We start from the raw sequence: 14611 nt of genomic DNA on the forward strand, positions 1-14611 counted from the left end.
TTGGAGCGCGTTGATGCAGATGCGAGGCCGATCGACCATGTCGATGATGGCGACTGTGATTGGTGGTGCAGGGCAGTCCCTGCCTCGCACGGCTTGGGCCTCCTGAAGTTCCCCGATTGCCGTGAGGACGGACTCACGAGAAATGGACGGACGCACGTCGGAGTGCGCCCTCGGGTTGTGCTCGAGCGCCACCCTCGCCTCACTGGTCAGGACGGGGACCTCCCTGGTGGGAGCCCTGATACGTCTCCATCGTATCTATAATTTTTGATTGTTTCATGCCAATATTCTACAACTTTCATATACTTTTGGCAACTTTTTATACTATTTTTGGGACTAACATATTGATCAAGTGCCCAGTGCCAGTTCCTGTTTGTTGCATGTTTTTTGTTTCACAGAATATCCATACCAAACGAAGTCCAAACGTAATAAAAACTTTCGGGGATTTTTTTTGGAATATTTATGATTTTTGGGAAGAATAATCAACACGAGGCGATGCACGGAGTGCCCACAAGCCCTGTCGCCGCGGCCAGGGGGTGGGCCCGCGGCAGGGGGCCTTGTGGCCACTGCTTAAGGTGGTTGGAGCCCTTCTTTCGCCGCAAGAAAGATAATATCTGGAAGAAAATCGTGTTAAAATTTCAGCCCAATCGGAGTTACGGATCTCCAGGAATTTAAGAAACGGTGAAACGCAGAATCTGGGAGCGCGGAAATAGAAGGACACAGAGAGAGAGATCCAATCTTGGAGGGGCTCTCGCCCCTCCGCCGCCATGGAGACCATGGACCACAGGGGAAACCCTTCTCCCATCTAGGGAGGAGGTCAAGGAAGAATAAGAAGGAGGGGGGCTCTCTCCCCCTCTCTCCCGGCGGCGCCGGAACGCCGCCCGGGACATCATCGTGTGACGACGATCTACACCAACACCTCCGTCATCTTCACCAACATCTCCATCATCTTCCCCCATCTATATTCAGCGGTTCACTCTCCCACAACCCGTTGTACCCTCTACTTGAACATGTTGCTTTATGCTACATATTATTATCCAATGATGTGTTCTATCCTATGATGTCTGAGTAGATTATCGTTGTCCTATCGGTGATTGATGAATTGCTATGATTGGTTTAATTTGCTTGTGGTTATGTTGCTGTCCTTTGGTGCCCATCATATGATCGCGCGCGTGGATCACACCATAGAGTTAGTTGTATGTTGATAAGACTATGTATTGGCAGGCTAGAGTGATAGAAGCTTCAAACCTAGCATAGAAATTGATGCATATGGGATTGAAGGGGGACCAATATATCTTATTGCTATGGTTGGGTTTTACCTTAATGAACGGTAGTATGCGGACGCTTGCTAATAGTTCCAACCATAAGTGCATAGAATTCCAAGTAAGGGATGACATGCTAGCAGAGGCCTCTCCCACATAATACTTGCTATCGATCTAGTAACGTAGTCAATTGCTTAGGGACAATTCCGCAACTCCTACCACCACTTTTCCACACTCGTTAGAAACTCGTAGTTGTTTCTTTATCTAACCAGCCCCTAGTTTTATTTATGTGTTCTTTACTTTCTTGCAAGCCTATCCTTTCATGCCTACAAAGTACTTCTAGTTTCATACTTGTTCTAGGTATAGCGAACGTAAAGTGTGTGTAGAGTTGTATTGGTGGTCGATAGAACTTGAGGGAATATTTGTCCTACCTTTAGCTCCTCGTTGGGTTCGTCACTCTTACTTATCGAGAAAGGCTACAATTGATCCCCTATACTTTTGGGTTATCAAGACCTTTTTCTGGCGCCGTTGTCGGGGAGCAATAGCGTGGGGTGAATATCCTCGTGTGTGCTTGTTTGCTTTATCACTGAGTAGATTTATTTGCTATTCTAAGTTGTTCTCTATCTTTAGTTATGGATATGGAACACGAAATACCAAAAAAATTAGGTGTACTTGCTACTCATGGAGATGGGGAACCTCCTAAAACCCTCGAGGTTCCTTATGTGGAAAATATTATGCACTTCTTTAATAATCTTGAGAAAGCCTCATTCAATTATATAATGGGATACACGTTGGATCAACGTGAATACTTTAGGGATTATTGCTTGACTCAAAAAGGGAAACTTTTATGGGATCAAATCCATTTGTTGAAATGGTATGCTTGGGAACTATGCAAGAGATATGGTGTTACTTGTTGCTCTAGGATGAAGGCTCCACATCTTCCCTTTTCTTGTGAATTTAATGATCATAGAACCTTGGCTTCTTATGCTAATGGTATATATGATTACTATGATGTGGATCAAATAGAAGAGTTTGTTGCTTTTATGGGTGCTTATGAAATTGAGGCTCTATTTAAAAGGTGTGATGATAATGCTGATGCTCCTTACCGATCTGAAAACTTAGCTATGCTTTGTTATTGTTATACTAATTATGAATATAATGCCCGTATTGAACGATTTAAGGAGAAATCCTATGCTGCCCAAGAAGAGACTATTATTTTGCAGGAAACTATGGAAGAAGAAAATGCTGAAATTGTGAGCTCATTAGATGAAAAATATGAAGAGGAGAGCGAAGAACAAAAGGAGGAAGAGCAGACTAGCTACCCGTGTCCACCTTCTAATGAGAGTAACTCTTCTACTCATACATTATTTAATTTCCCTTCGTTCTTACCGAAGGATGAATGCTATGATCCCTTTGATTCGTTTGAAGTATCCCTTTTTGATGAAACTTGATGCATGCTATGCTTATGGCCATGTTGCCAATATAAATGATGCTTATGAAGATGAGCTAGCTATAGTCCCTTATGTTAAACATGATGATTTTGATGAATATAATATGCATGTGCTTGCTGCTCCTACTTGCAGTTATTATGAGAGAGGAACTACATCTCCACCTCTCTATGTTTCCAATACGATAAAATTGCAAGAAACTGCTTATGCTCTGTATTGGCCTTTACTTGGTGTGCATGAATTGTTCTTTTATGACATGCCAATGCATAGGAAGAGAGTTAGACTTCGTCATTGCATGATATATGATACCTTGTGCTCTGGGTACTGTTCCTCCACTGTGTACTGGGTACCAGCGGTAACCGCACACCGACATCACCCTGACCAGCATGGCCGTATGACCCGGCACATCAATGCACCTGGTCAGACGAACCACCTGACGAGAAGGACGGCCAGGCATCTGAAAATAGAGAGTAATGCAAAAGCATTAGAGCTCTGAATGCAAAATTGGGCAGCATAACGGCTATAAATGCTCCAAAACAATTTTGAGACAACCCAAAAAAATAGAATAACGTAACCACTCAACTATCAAGTTCAATTCTGTGATCATCAAACTTACTTCCTTTTTCCTGGGAATAAAGGAAACCCAAAAATCTCTCGACCCGTAGTCTTATAATCTACCGATCAGAAACACGAGTCTAGAAGAAGATGAGTAACCTAGTCCTTAATTCCCGCAGAAAAGACGAGGATGACCAGAATAGAATAACCTGAGAAGAGAACAAGAGTCTTACGTTCCCTTCCACAAACAATTCCCTTATATATAACTAAAGCAATTCTAGACTCAACTTCGACCAGTTTGGCTTAGTAGTCCTACAGTCAGTCAGGCTCTGATACCAACGTTGTCGGGACCCCGATCCTAAGTCATAGGAATCCAGCCTGTAACACATCGCATCTCTTTGCGGTCTCACGCACGGTTAACCCCACGGCTGCAGCCTTACCTTAGCCGGGACCGTTTGCGCCTTTTGACTCGCGTATGCAATTGTGTTGCTAGCAATCCAATGACAAAGAACCCGGATCGACATGTCTAGTCATAAACCAAAGTGGCAGTTCCGCACAGGGACAGGCATACATGACCCAGCAAAGCAGGTGCCGGTCACCAGCGAATGTAGATGAGTCGTAGCAAGCTACAAGGACTCTATTACATCGCGTGACATTTCCCCAAAGGGGACAGACACAGCAGCTAACAAGGACACACGCCGGTCAACCAATGTGTTCGGAGCAGTAGCGAGCTACCATGGCTCGTTGGATCACAAAGGGGCATTTCCCTGAAAGGAATGCTACTAAAGTCTATGGCTAGGTAATCGAACCCCATACATATCAAGTACGACACACATACGCATGGCACACCGATATCTATAGATACATCGATGGCATCACAACATAACCATAAACATACAAGCTTTATTTAAAAGGCTCGGAAGAGCCTCACACATAATATTACACAGTAGGGGTCTCACGACCCATCATAACAGTCATTCAAGTTACAAGCCAGCGGAAGTAGTTAAGCTGTCTGAGTACAGACAGATGAAACTAGAAGGCACATGGCCTGACTATACTACAGACCCACCCTAGGGCTAGATCGTAGCTGGGATACCAGCTACTCGTCGTCGTTGATGTCTAGGAAGAACCCTCCATTAGGGTCATTAACAACCTCTGCAACAAATATTAAGCAAACATGACTACGGAGGTACTCAGCAAGACTTTAGGATAATTATCTACTCATGCAAGTATCAATAAGGAATTGTGGGGTTTCATGCGGAAAGCCAGCATTTGACTCGTGGCTATACAACTTGCATTTTTAAATATTTTTGACAACTTGATTTCTCACACACGAGTCCACTAACACCACAACAATACTCCATCGTGGAATCATTCTGTCTCCATACGGGAATGCCATCCACGACACTCACGCTTATCTTGACAATTTTATGAGTAGCCATTGAAGTTATCTATGAACAACATATGTCTCAAAGTAGTCCATATCCGCGGACGCGGCTATTCAAATAGATCATAACCCTGCAGGGGTGTACTTCTTCACACACGCTCTCGCCACTTATCGCCATGTGCACGTCATGCACCTCGTCAACCTTCAAGCGGAAGCCCAGCGAGGGAGTCGGCCACGACCGTTAACCACACCAATACTTAGTCCAGGTCTATCGCCTATCTGAGGGTAACCCGCACGGAAGTCCAGCCGAGGCCTTTCACCGGTACCTTTACCAAATCAGGTTCAACACACAACCTTTACTTACTGAACACATTCTCACAATTCTGTTCATCTCCCAGATGACAGACCATACACAACTCTAAGCATAGCATGCATAGCAGGATAAGGCACATCATGGCTGAAGCATCTACCAGGTATGCTAGGTTGCAAGGTTCAGCTATTTACTATGACAAAGACAGGTCATGCAAAGGAAGTGGGTTCAACTAACGTGACAAAAGCATTTGAGCATTTGATCCTAATGCAATAAGTAAGTGCAGGAGCGAGAACATGGGATTTATCGGGATGATCAAAATGGTTGCTTGCCTTGTTGCTCAGAAGAGGGACAATATCCGTCAGTCGGTTATTCAGTGGAATCCGGAGGACCGGAGCCTACCGAAAGAAATGACAACAATCAATAACAATCATATGCAACAAGATGATGCATGAGCATGGCATGAGGATGCAAGGTGGTATGCTAATATCGCTAACATTTATTAGGTTTGAAGTTGATTTGAATCAGATTCAAATATCACTTCAAACGAGGTATTCTCGAATACCATTTTAATTGATTCGACCTGATGCTCAGATCAACTTGTTTTTAACATGCATGGAAATGATATGTTAAGTTGCTGGTTGTGATTGAACAATGTTTGATCATAGCATTTGAAGTGGAATTCAAATGATTTTCAAATTCCATCTCCATAGCATTTATAAAATTTAACTTATTCATTATTCTACAAGTTTGGTCCAGTAACATTTTCAAACATGTTTTAAAATGACATATTCAGATTCCTTGGATTTTTCTGATATTTTTCATATATAAATTATTTTCATTGGAGTTACAGATTAATTTCTATGATTTTTAGAAGTTTTGGCATTTTTGGGAATTCTTTTAAATCAGAAAATCTTTACTGCATCAGCATGACATCAGCAGGTCCAACTGGCCGTTGAAAGTCAAACCTGACCAGTGGGACCCACTGGTCAGTGACTCTGGTCAGTTTTAGCTTCTTTTAAACTTAATTAGCTAATTAACAGTACTGGACCCACATGTCAGTGACTTATTAGATTAATTAAATTTCTTTTTATTAATCCAAAACTTCTAGAGGCTGGCCCCACGCGTCAGTGGCTCAGGCCAGCTGAGATCCACTGGCGGCGAGGTCGTCCTCGCCGACGGTGAGCCTCCGACGACCACCAGTACAGCGGAGGGGCTCAAAAACGGTGCATAGGCGGCCAAACTCTGCGCGGAGTGCACCGGAGGAACGCCACGACTCCCGCAGGTTCATTTTTGCACTTAGCTGGGGCTGATCTGGTCGGAGATGATGCCGGCGACGAGCTTGGCGGCGGCCAAAGTTCGGGCGTCATCGGGGTCATCGAAACATAGGGAGCTATGCACCGGACTGAGCTCCTACGGCATCTACGCGACGGCCTGAAGCTACTGGTGGCCGTAGAAGGACGAGCTGTTCACCGGAGGGCTACCGGCGACGAGCTCCCGCGGCGGATCTCGTCGGGCTCTGGTGAAATCAAGGCTAGAGGAAGGGATCGAAGGGGGAAACTTGGGGGAAAGTTGTGCAAGCTCACGGGGAGTGCAGTGGTGGCGCTAGCTTGCTCGAGGACGGCCTGGAGAGGGAGAACGCCGGCGACGAACTTCGGTGACCCGAGGAAGAAGACGACTGCGACTCGTCGTTTCACTGCGTCTCGGCGTCGGGCTCGTGGCTAGGAAGCTTCAGGGAGCTGCAGCGGTTCTATTGTGCGGCTTAGAAGGGAAAGAGGTAGGCTAGAATGACGGCGAGCTCGAGCTCTGCTCGGGCTCCAATGGCGGCAGTGGGGAACGAAGCAAAGGGGAAGAATGAGGAGAGGATGAGCTCGGGCACGCCTCGGGAGGGTTATCCCCTCGCGTGCCAGCGCAAAGCGGCGGCCAGGCAAGCGCACAGGTGCGTGGCCGCGCCGGAGTATGCGGCGGCCACCTCCTGCTGCCCACTGGCGGGGGAGGAAGACGATAGGGAAGAAGCTAGGCCGGGCCAGGTGAGCGACAGGTAGGTGTTTCTTCCTTTTTCTGTTTTGTTTTCTGTTTTACTAACTATTTGATTTGCTATTTATTTCAGCTCCAAAATAGTTTACAACGAATATTTTGAACACACGAGAATATTTGTTGGAATATATCCAACTATTCCTGAAGTTTTCAATATTTTTAAAAACTTAAAGTTTTTGAATTCAAATTTAAACTTGAATCCAGTGGATTTTTGCGTTTAAATAAAATGCCAAATGTGTTATGAAAATAGTTTTATTCACTGCTTATTTGCTTTCAAGAATTATCAGAAAAGTTGAACTTTTCTTGAGGCCATTTTGGGTTCATTGATTTGAACAACTTTATAATTTCTTTGAATTTGAGAAGTGGCTAGGGTTTTTGAGTTTTGCTTCACCACTTGCTTTGATCTTGTTGCAATTTCCTTTGATGCAATGCAAAGAAGATATGAGCACAATGCTATACTTGATTAGGGTTCCAGGGATGTGACAACTCACCCCCACTCAAAAGAATCTCGTCCCGAGATTTAAAAGTCATCGGGAATAACGCAGGATACTCAAGTCGGAGACGATCCTCTCTTTCCCAGGTTGCCTCCTTTTCAGAATGATTTGACCATTGAACTTTAAGAAACTTGAGGTTTCGACGTCGAGTGGTACGCTCAGCTTGATCAAGAATACGTACAGGGTATTCTCGGTATGAAAGGTTATCTTGGAGATCAAGCGTTTCGTGGTCCACTTCACGGATAGGATCCAAAAAGCAACGCCTGAGTTGCGAGACGTCGAAGACATCATCAACCTTGGAAAGATGCGGAGGAAGTTCCAACTGGTAGGCAACTTCTCCTCGTTTGGCAAGAATGCGAAAAGGACCAATGTAACGAGGAGCCAACTTGCCCTTGATACCAAATCGATGGGTACCCTTCAAAGGTGTAACCCGAAGGTAAGCCTTCTCGTCAACTTCAAAGGTCACAGCCTTATGATGACGATCATATTGGCTCTTTTGACGAGACTGGGCTGTTTTCAACTTTTCACGAATAATGCGAACCTGCTCTTCTGCATCCTGGATCATATCCGGGCCAAAGAGTTGCCTCTCTCTGGTTTCTAACCAATTAAGAGGTGTTCGACATCTTCGTCCATAGAGAACTTCAAAAGGAGCTTTGCCCAAGCTTGATTGATAACTATTGTTATAAGCAAATTCGGCGAATGGAAGGCACTTCTCCCAATTCAGACCGAACGATATAACACAAGCTCGGAGCATATCCTCTAGGATTTGATTTACTCTTTCTACTTGACCACTTGATTGAGGATGGAAAGTAGTGCTAAAAGATAAGTGAGTCCCCATAACATTCTGAAAACTTTTCGAGAAGCGAGAAGTAAAGATACTCCCACGGTCTGAGTTAACCTCCAGGGGAACACCATGAAGAGACACTATTTGAGAGATATATATAACTCTGCTAGCTGGCTAGCTGTTATACTCTCACGAACTGGAAGAAAATGAGCTACTTTGGAGAGACGGTCAATGACCACAAAGATAGCATTATTTCCTTTCTTGGTCTTGGGAAATCTGGTAATGAAATCCATACTAACTTTATCCCATTTCCATTCAGGAATAGCTAAAGGATGAAGGGTGCCAACAGGCCTTTGATGTTCTGCCTTAACTCGACGACAAACGTCGCAGTTAGCCACGAACTCAACAATTTCTCTCTTCATCCTAGTCCACCAGAACCTCTGGCGTAGGTCCTGATACATCTTAGTACTACCGAGATGAATGGTGAGAGGAGAATCATGAGCCTCCTTAAGGATTATCTGCCTTAGATGTGGGTTCTTAGGAACCACTAGACGATTCTGGAAGAACACAACACCTTGATCATTCATGGAGAATTCATTAGCGTTTTCGCTAATAATATTCTCCTTGATCCGTGATATCCCCTTATCACGCTTCTGGCCAGCTATAATTTGATCCCTAAGGGTACGCTTCGCCACCAGGGTAGAAAGGAATCCTTGAGGAACAATATGAAGATTTAACTTCCGAAATTCCTCATAGACATGTGGTTGACCTCGTTGTAGCATCAAATTGTTACAATAAGATTTATGACTTAGTGCATCACCATAACATTGGCCTTCCCCGGGGTGTAAGTTATCCCTAAGTCGTAATCCGAGATCAACACAACCCACCGTCTTTGCCTGAGATTCAAATCCGGTTGGGTGAAGATATATTTCAGACTTTGGTAATCAGTGAATATTTTGCAACGATTACCCAGAAGGTAATGTTGCCAGGTTTTTAGTGCATGGACTACAGCTGCAAGCTCAAGATCATGTGTGGGATAATTATCCTCATGTGGACGCAACTGTCGAGATGCGTATGCAATCACATGACGATCTTGCATGAGGATGCAACCTAATCCTTGTCGCGAGGCGTCGCAATAGATAACAAAGTCCTTAGAAAAATCTGGTGGTAGCAACACAGGTGCGGAAGTCAGGCGTCTTTTCAGTTCCTGAAAACTATGCTCACACTGTGGTGTCCACTCGAACTTTTTATCCTTCTTGAGGAGTTCAGTTAGAGGCTTTGCAACCTTGGAGAAATTCTCGACAATACGGCAACAATAGCTCGCTAGACCAAGAAAACTCCTAACTTGCTTAACCGATTCAGGTTGAGTCCAATCAAGGACGGCTTGAACTCTCTCGGGATTGACAGCAATACCCTTACCAGAGATTACGTGACCTAGATAGGTCACTTATGGTAACCAAAATTCACATTTTGAAAACTTGGCATAAAGGCGATGCTCTTGAAGTTTCATCAATACCAGCCTTAGATGCTCGGCATGTTCTTGTTCGTTCTTCGAGTATATGAGAATATCGTCGAGGTATACCACGACGAATTTATCCAGATACTCCATGAAGATTGAATTCATCAGACGAGAGAAGGTGGCTGGGGCATTGGTTAAACCGAAGGACATGACGGTGTACTCGTATTGGCCATAACGAGTAACAAAAGCCGTTTTTGGAATGTCCCCGTTCTTGATTTTGATTTGATGGTATCCCAACCTCAAATCCATTTTTGAGAAGACTGAGGATCCATCGAGCTGATCATACAGGTCGCTGATCCTGCGGAGCGGATACTTGTTCTTTATGGTGACCAGATTAACTGGTCGGTAATCTACAACCATCTGATATGTTCCATCCTTCTTCTTGACGAAGAGTACGGGGCAAACCCAAGGGGAAGATCTAGGACGAATGAAACCTTTATTCAAGGCCTCATCTAGTTGCTTCTTAAGTTCGGCTAGCTCCAGGGGTGCCATCTTATATGGTCTTCTGTCTATTGGAACAGTTCCCGGAACAAGATCTATCACGAACTCTACATCTCTGTCAGGTGGAATTCCTGGCAGTTCCTCTGGAAAAACATCCGAGAAGTCACGGACTACCGGAATGTCTTCAAGTTCCAGAAGAGGGTTGGCATTGAGGGAATAGAGTTGGCATTTGGCAACTCGAGTAGAGACATTGACTATCTCACCCGAGGGATGGCTAAGCTGAACATTTCTAGAATGAGTATCAATCTTGGCATAGTGAGCTAACATCCAGTCCATACCCAAGATGATATTAATATCCGAAGATTTCAGGGCTATCAATGAGGCTAGAAAAACTAGCCTCTCTACTAGAATTTCATTGTCATAGGTTATCCTAGAGGTTTGCCACTTGCTACCAGGAGTTTGGACAACCAATGGAATTGGCATATCACAAAAAGACATGTTATGCAACTGTGCATAACTTTCTGAAATGAAGGAATGAGAAGACCCAGTGTCAAAAACAACAGACGCTAGGTGATGATTAACAAGAAGCGTACCCAGTATGACATCAGGATCCTCTGCAGCTTCTTCTGCTGAGACATAGTTCACACGGCCACGTGTAGGAGTTGGCTTCACATAGTAAGCTTTGCCCGACTTGCCTTGCCCGACGGACTTTCCGGGTTACTTGGCACCCACATTCTGAGGACACTCACGGGAATAGTGCCCTGGTTCTCCACACTTGTAGCATATCACTTGGTTGGCACGTGGTGTAGCATTGCTAGCTGGACCACCATAGGTTTTTGCTGGAGGGTTGGTCTGATTCGTCTGAGGCGCCACGTAGGATGGCCTCGGAGTGTGTCTTGGCGGCAGAGAACTGTTTGGAACCCACAGCCTATGTTTTGGAAACGCGGAACCAGATGACGAGCCAAAGTCACGGGAGTGCTTCTTTGTTGCTTCGAAGTCGGTATGACCAGTCTCGGCACTGATCGCCTTGTTGACCAGGGCTTGGAAGCTTGCACACTCGTGGAGGCGCAAATCACGACGAAGCTCAGGGCTCAGACCCTTACGGAATCTTGCTTGCTTCTTGGCGTCAGTAGACACCTCCTCTGTTGCATAGCGGGCGAGGTTACCGAACTCGCGACTATAGGCATCCACGGTCAACTTGCCCTGGGTGAATGCACAGAACTCCTCTCTCTTTCTGTCCATCAGGCCTTCTGGAATATGGTGCAGATGGAAGGCTGCACTAAAGTCTTCCCATGTGGCTGCTGGTTCAGTAGGACGCATAGCTTCAAAGTTCTCCCACCATAGATTGGCGGGTCCTTCTAGAAAATACGCCGCAAAGGTCACCTTGTCGGCCTCAGAAACATTCGCAGAGCGAATCTTACGTGAAATACTACACAGCCAATCATCAACGTCGAGGGGATCGACGGAGTGATGGAACTTTGGAGGATTCAGCTTCACAAAGTCATTGAGGGACACTGCAGCATTCCTAGGCTCACGAGCCGTATTCTGCTCAGTACGCTCTAACAGTCGGTTGGTCTCCCTTTTGTTCCTTTCTGCCTCAAGCATCACTTCCGCCAGAGAGGGCGGGTGAGGCAGGTCTTCCTGCGACGCTTGACTACCCTCGCCTTGCTCATGAGCAGGGGCACGGTTCAACCTGGTGAACACCATCCTGACAAACAAACTCACAGCTTAGACCAATATCATTATCAATACTAGCTATGGATTAGGAATGCACTGAACACATGGAATGTGGAAATGAATATCCGAACAACATGGTAACAAGCAACTGCTATATATACACCATCGTTCATACACACCCTTACATAGTTCAGTACAACCTTAACCGAAGAGCAAACTACTGAAATTATTAGACTACTCGTCAGAGGCTTACAAGCTTCCTATACGTTATTTATCTAGGCCTCCGGAATTCATTTCACATCACAAGCATACTTCACAAGTCACACAGGACTGTGAACGTACGGCTACTACCATACTATCCTTCCACTCACGGTTCAGGCATCCGCATAGAACATCTCATAAAGATTGCCTCCATGGCCTGGAAGCTCAACCTGCGGATCAGGAAATACTCTGGCCTGAGATCCCTGGGATCCATAAGGACACGGATGTGGCCTTGGTCCCCTGACTGGTGGTAGTAGGGGTCCCCGAAGAAGGGTGACTCCTCCTATAGCTGGCCAGTCAACATGGGCCGGAAGATGGGTTCTAACAGGGTTCACCATCTCCATATCTCCATACCCTGTCTGGACTACCGGTGCCAGCTGCGTCAAAGCCGTCCACAGACGGGCACGTGTAGCATAAAGCTCCATGCGGAGAGCACGAGCATCCCTGTCTCTGTTCTCTAGCATCTCAGCAGTGGACTGCAGTAGCGGATCCTCCATAGAGGAATCAAAATAGACCCCACTGAGGTATCCCTCTTCACCTGGCTAAGAGGCAGGAACATAGCAGAACTCTGAATTCTGCAGCAGTGCATGTCTTGCCCTCATAATGGTCAGCATTGAATAGGCAGCATCTTGTACTGCCATGTCAACAGTGACCCCCAATCCATAGGACCAATGGATTGGCTCCTCAGCTCCAGGGTAGTCTGGAAATACCCTAACAGTGCAGATATACTGGCTCTCGTTGAAGTCTCGGTACTGTTCCTCCACTGTGTACTCTAGGTACCAGCGGTAACCGCACACCGACATCACCCTGACCAGCATGGCTGTATGACCCGGCACATCAATGCACCTGGTCAGACGAACCACCTTACGAGAAGGACGGCCAGGCATCTGAAAATAGAGAGTAATGCAAAAGCATTAGAGCTCTGAATGCAAAATTGGGCAGCATAACGGTTGTAAATGCTCAAAAACAATTTTGAGACAACCCAAAAAAATAGAATAACGTAACCACTCAACTATCAAGTTCAATTCTCTGATCATCAAACTTACTTCCTTTTTCCTGGGAATAAAGGAAACCCAAAAATCTCTTGACCCGTAGTCTTATAATCTACCGATCAGAAACACGAGTCTAGAAGAAGATGAGTAACCTAGTCCTTAATTCCCGCAGAAAAGACGAGGATGACCAGAATAGAATAACTTGAGAAGAGAACAAGAGTCTTACGTTCCCTTCCACAAACAATTCCCTTATATATAACTAAAGCAATTCTAGACTCAACTTCGACCAGTTTGGCTTAGTAGTCCTACAGTCAGTCAGGCTCTGATACCAACGCTGTAGGGACCCCGATCCTAAGTCATAGGAATCCAGCCTGTAACACATCGCATCTCTTTGCGGTCTCACGCACGGTTAACCCCAGGGCTGCAGCCTTACCTTAGCCGGGACCGTTTGCGCCTTTTGACTCGCGTATGCAATTGTGTCGCTAGCAATCCAATGACAAAGAACCCGGATCGACATGTCTAGTCATAAACCAAAGTGGCAGTTTCGCATAGGGACAAGCATACATGACCCAGCAAAGCAGGTGTCGGTCACCAGCGAATGTAGACGAGTCGTAGCAAGCTACAAGGACTCCATTACATCGTGTGACATTTTCCCAAAGGGGACAGACACAGCAGTTAAGAAGGACACACGTCGGTCAACCAATGTGTCCGGAGCAGTAGCGAGCTACCATGGCTCGTTAGATCACAAAGGGGCATTTCCCTATAAGGAATGCTACTAAAGTCTACGGCTAGGTAATCGAACCCCATACATATCAAGTACGACACACATACGCATGGCATACTGATATGTATAGATACATCGATGGCATCACAACATAACCATAAACATACAAGCTTTATTTAAAAGGCTCGGAAGAGCCTCACACATAATATTACACAGTAGGGGTCTCACGACCCATCATAACAGTCATTCAACTTACAAGCCAGCGGAAGTAGATAAGCTGTCTGAGTACAGACAGATGAAACTAGAAGGCACGTGGCCTGACTATACTACAGACCCACCCTAGGGCCAGATCGTAGCTGCGATACCAGCTACTCGTCATCGTTGATATCTAGGAAGAACCCTCCATTAGGGTCATTAACAACCTCTACAACAAATATTAAGCAAACATGAGTACGGAGGTACTCCGCAAGAATTTAGGATAACTATCTACTCATGCAAGTATCAATAAGGAATTGTGGGGTTTCATGCGGAAAGCCAACAGTTGACTCGTGGCTAGACAACTTGCATTTTTAAATAATTTTGACAACTTGATTTCTCGCACACGAGTCCACTAACACCACAACAATACTCCATCGTGTAATCATTCCGTCTCCATACGGGAATGCCGTCCACGACACTCACGCTTATCTTGACAATTTTATGAGTAGCCATTGAAGTTATCTA

Source organism: Hordeum vulgare, chromosome 1H (genome assembly GCF_904849725.1).
Source record: "Hordeum vulgare subsp. vulgare chromosome 1H, MorexV3_pseudomolecules_assembly, whole genome shotgun sequence".
In the NCBI taxonomy this organism is placed as follows: Eukaryota; Viridiplantae; Streptophyta; class Magnoliopsida; order Poales; family Poaceae; genus Hordeum; species Hordeum vulgare.